Source organism: Myotis brandtii, unplaced genomic scaffold, assembly GCF_000412655.1.
Source record: "Myotis brandtii unplaced genomic scaffold, ASM41265v1 scaffold351, whole genome shotgun sequence".
Lineage (NCBI taxonomy): Eukaryota > Metazoa > Chordata > Mammalia > Chiroptera > Vespertilionidae > Myotis > Myotis brandtii.
Window position 1 is genome coordinate 881,255 of NW_005363502.1, and position 5,539 is coordinate 886,793.

A 5,539-nucleotide genomic window follows, 5' to 3' on the forward strand; every position below is an offset into this window, starting at 1 on the left:
TCCTCGTTTCCATTTTCCAAAATGTTATTGAATGATGACAATTACTTTTAATGGAATAAAATACTTGATCATTCTATAAAGATTAATTAATACACATAAGAATCACTTTGTAAAAAATAAGTACAATTCCTATTTTCTGGAAATACAGTGACTTGAACAGGCAAGCACAAAGGAGAAGCAAAAGGAAGGAAAGAGCAGTCGCTGAGTGCTTCCTGCCATCTGTCAAGCATTTCTCAGCGTCATCTCATTTAATTCTCTCTCCCGGAGAAGTGGACAGAATCACTGTCATTACAGAGAGGAGAAATGAAGCTGTGAGTGTATATGTAAACTTCCCAACCTCTTACTGGGAAAGGAGACACACAGAATCAGTATTGTCAGCCTGACTCTTTCTTCTGCTACAGGGAACACCTAGAATCAACATTGGATAGGTTAGATAAGTAAAATAATGTGTCAACATTGTATCCAACCAAAAGTTCTGTACTCAACAATACAACTGGCCTGACCACTCCCCTCACACAAAGCACCCCCCTCATATACACACATACACTATATACACGCATGCACACACATATAGACATACACACACACACACACACACACACATATATACTCACAAACACACATACATATACTCACAAACACACATACATATACCCACAAACACACATACATATACACATGCGCACACACACACGCACACACACACACACACACACACACACACACATTGCTGTCAGTGCGAGGACAAGGATGATCACCTGACCCAAAGCTGCCTGCCATTCACTTCTTAGTGTCAATCGTGAGATCTTGAGAAGATCCTCTCTTCTCAAGAATTTGAATAAAGAAATGTATAAATGTGAAGCCCATATAAACTTTTTAATCCAGATGTTAGGTCTGTTGGGTGGCAAAAGCAGGAGTCAGATCTAGAAAGAATAAATATATGGAGGACGGAGGCCTCATGGACGAGCACAGAAGACCGGTCTACCCAGAGGGGATGAAGCAGAAATGAAGGAACGAGGGGCCCCGTTGCCCTGCGTGGTTCAGAAGAGCCCCTCCCATCCTCACAGCTTCCCTGTGAGCAACGGAGCCCATGAAGCTCTCTGTATCCTAACAATTCCACCTTTTATTTGACCTGGCTTATGTGAATGACTTTCCTTACTACCAAAAGGTCCCAGACTGCAGCAGAAATAAACACACCAATTAGCGGAATGGTGTTTCTCAAGTCTCTCCTGGCTTTGCCAATGATGACCAAGAGAGATTGAAAAAAATCTCATCCACTTGGGCGTGTCTCAGGATCCGCGAACCTAATATGCACACAAGCAAACGCATCCACTTTCCCAAGTGTCCCCCAACTCGGCAAATGTTAGAAACACCCTCCCACCTGCCCAGGTCAGAAACCTAGGAGTTTTATCCTCCACTTTCCCCTCGGCTTCTCCTCCCACATCTAGACTCTTACAAGGCTTCTCAGCTATTGCTCAAATCCGTCCATTTCTCTGCCCCTCCACTGCCCTGCCCTGGTCCAGGCTCCCTCACCTCACATCTGGTATGTGCAGCAACCTCCTACCTGGTCTCCCTGTCTCAGTCTTGCTTCTCGACTACCCTTCTAATACTCAAGTCTGACCCTTACACACACACACACACACACACACCAGCATCTAAAACCCTCCCATGGCTTTCCTTTGCCTTTTAGGGTAAAATCAAAGCTCACGTGTGCCATCTACAATGCCGTGCTCATTGTACCCTCGCCAGTCCTGCCTCTCAGCATCCTGCCCACACTCTGCCCAGGCTGAGCCTCTTTCAGTTCCTCAAAAGGCCGTGCTTCTCTGCCTGCAGGACTTTTGTGTACCCTGTTCCCCTCTGCGTGGAACTCCTCCTCCACCTGGCTGACTCCTGCTCTCCTCTCGTCTCTGAGCCCCCTGTGTCCTCGCAAAGCCTCACCTGCCTCTCAGCTGGAGGTGAGGTATCCCCAGTATGTGGTCCTGTGACCTTCTAGGCCTGCCCGCCCACAGCACGTGCTGATCCTCCTGGTCGTTCCTTGTTTGCGTGATTGTCTCCCCTGCTTGACTGTGAACTCCGTGTAGACATATCCCCCCTGCTGAGCCCACAGTGCACGCTTAGGAAGTATTGCAGGGATGAGTGCGTGTGTTCTCATGCTCATAACACACGGGTACTTTTGTGAACCAGCTCTTCCACGGGTTTTGCTATAGCTTACCCTTCTCAAGGATCTGCTACAAGTCCTGAAAGGGAAGGTGGGCGATGAGGCTAGAGAACACCATGAATGGCCATATTAACCGTTACTATTAGTAGCGCATCTGAAATGTCTCCTCCCTTTTTGCACTAGGCTTATCCTCTCATTTCTCTGATTACACTCTGACTACCTTGGCCCTTACAGGGAGTCCTGACCCTGGACCCTCTTGGATCTTCATGTAAATCAAACCTCACAGGCCTTTCTAGAAATCCCTCCTCCTAACATCACACTCAGGGTGGACATAAGCCAAAAATCTCCACTACACCAGTGCAGGAGCATGTGGCTCAGATGAGGAAATCAAGTTCACACACAATGAGGCTGAGATAAGAGACCAGATGGACTGTCATCTCTCTCCCACAGGCTGCCTATGGGGCCGATGAGTCGACTGTGGAACAGATCAGAGGGAACTTGGAGCTTGGGGTGCAGGGGCAGGTTAGGTAGCAACTAGAACATCACAGGCTCTAGACTCAGGAACCAGACGCATATGATGGTCTTGGGAAGCAAATCATTATATGACAAGGACACACTGAACGAAGATGGAGGCAGTGGTGAGAGGAAGGGTGCTCGGGAGAAGACGGGACTCCAGTAGCTCCAAGAATAGAATCAGACATTTGGAGGTGGGGAGAGGATTTCTGATCTAGAGGGAAGGTGATGAATTGGGTGTTCGACCGGGTTTGTGATGATCTGAGAAGTCCCTGTGGAGCTTAGAGTCACAGGAAGTCAGCTGCAGAGAGGTGGGACTGGGGGTGACCATTTGGAATGACCCAGGTAGAGCTGAAAAAGGTCATCTGGACGTAGTGTGAGGTTACAAAAGCCAGGGCAGGAGGGAGTTTAAGGGGTTGGTTCACGATATTCAATGCAGGTCTCTTGATTTGAGCCCTTCCCGTGGGCTGGGCATGTTTCAAGGAACTCTTCATCAGGGGTCTCCTTTCATTCAGCTATTACATTAGGAGGGGCTGTTATCATCCTCATTTGACAAATGAGCTGACACTCCGAGAAATCATAGAACCGATCAGGGATGTATGGCCAGTAAAAGGCACAGTTAGAATCAAGCCCACTGTCTTGGAAGCCGGAGCTGGATCTTGGGAGATGATGGGAAAGATGGACTAGGATCTATCTGTATCAGTTTGCTATGACTCTGGGTAGCTTGACAAAACAAAGCAGAAACCTCTGTTCTGGAAGAGAATGGAAGTGGAACGAGATAGGAAGCTGGAGGAAGACTCTTCTGATTGAGTGCGGCCAGGTCAGGGAGAGCGTTTGAGAGAAGGAGCCCAGGCCTGGCCGCGGCCCCTGCTTCTGCTCACTCAGCGGCTGCCTCTGCTGGGCCTGAGTCGGGGAGGCTGCTGCAGAGCCTTCTCCCTGCCGAGGGCGAGGGCGATGCAGCCCAGGTGGCCATTCTGGATGCTTTTCCATGGCTGCAGGGCCAGTGAGAGCGGCCAGAGCAGAGATGGAGAACCCGCATCCACTTCCCAGAGGCCTGTGGTGAAACTCCCCGGAGGTCCTGAGAGGAATGGGGTGTGGGCAGCCCAGCCAAGTGAGAGACCCCAGAAAAAATGTAAAAACCCGAAAAAGTCCATTGTGTGAATTTGCTTACAAGTAAAAACAATTCTCTTTCCCAAACTCAGGAGCTTGGGGATGAAAGTCTGGGGTGTCTTCACACCCCTGCTGCCTCATTTAATATTCCCTTATTTCTTCTCCTTCTTACTCATGTTCTACCCCCAAACTGGAAAACCCCTACCCATCAAAAATCTAAATTTAGGAAAGAGTAAGGCAGGAAGAGGAGGGGGGCTCTTTTCCTAGGAAACTCAGAGCAAACAATCAACTCTGTCACCTCACACCCTGGAGGCTGTGACAGAGGAGAGAGTGAGTGAGGGACACCCCAGGCCTCCTGGGAGAACTGTGAGGCTGATCTGTGGCCTGGATGTGGGCGCCCTGAGATGGGTACAGTTAGAGGGAAAGGAAGAGGGGAAATGAAGGCCACCCCAGGTCTGAGAGGTCACTTCTGCTGGGCACAAGTCCCTCCTGGGGGGTGGGTTTGGGGGGAGGACTATTGGTTCTGCTTTGTGTCATTGATCTCTCACCTCAGAACTATGTAACCCAAGCCTGTGCCCACCAGTTGGCCAACTCCACAGACTCACGCCGCTCTACTTCCCCTCCCCCACCTCGGACACCGTATTCCCCCTACAATAGCTGTGTCTTCTGCTTTCAATCAGCATTGCTGGCTTTCAAGTCAAGTCAAGGAAGATTTGTAGATAAAGGGACCGAGTCTGGCCTCTCAGCTGTTTTGCTGGTTTGCATGGGGGAAGTCAGCCAGGGCAGATGCTGGTAGCGTGCAGACTGGCAGTTAGGGCAGCACCCCCTGGAGTTGTGCAAATCACCTACCCTGGAGAGCATGGACGAATCTGAAAATGAAGGAACCCTGAGCCTCCTCTCCACCCTGCCTGCCCTCAACCCTGCGGTGCAGCTTCTTCCTGTCTCTGAACTCAAGCAGCTCATGCCAGCCTCAGACTGCCTCCCCCAGGGAGCTGCCTTCCACGGCTGCCTTCCCTTTGCTTCTAATCTCAGCTCAAATGTCAGCTCCTCAGAGAGGCCTTCTCTCTGCCCTGTGTTATTCTTTTCAAAGCACAAATCCCTCTTCCAAAATTATTTTAAAAATGACTTATTAGCTCCCTTCCCGCCTAGAATATGAACTCCAGGAGCACATGCCTTGGGTGTCTTACTCCCACCCGTGTCCTCGGCACCTCGGGAAGCAACTGGCCCGTACCGAGGCCGCTCCGTAAAAGTGCGACAAATTCAATTCATTTGAATTGAAGCGTCCACTCACAACAAGTGACCGGATGTTGAAAACTGCTTATAAGCAATCAAGATTTAGTTACAAATAATTATCGTTGCCCATCTCTCGGATGATTGTCCACCTTTTCCCTAATTATTTGCCTCTTCCCTTGCGTCTCACTGGATGCTACCTCTGGAATGTCTGGAAGGGCTGCAAACTCCCAAAGGTTAAAGGGGACCTAGGACTTTAAAAAGACGCTCATCTCTGAAGAGTGTATAAAACACGCTGTAAAGGAAAATCTCCAAAGGAGATAAAGGGCATCAGGAGGAGGGCGTCTCCTTTTTATGAACAGTTCCTAGGTGGTGCCTGGCCAGCTGCTCCACCCAGTGAAACAGGCCAGCAGGGAGACCTGCCCTGGCAAGTTAACCCTTCCCTGCCTCACCTCAGTGAGATGCTGGGGAAGATCAGAAGAACTCAAGCACTACTTGCCCACTGGAAAAAACAGCCAGAGTTGGGGG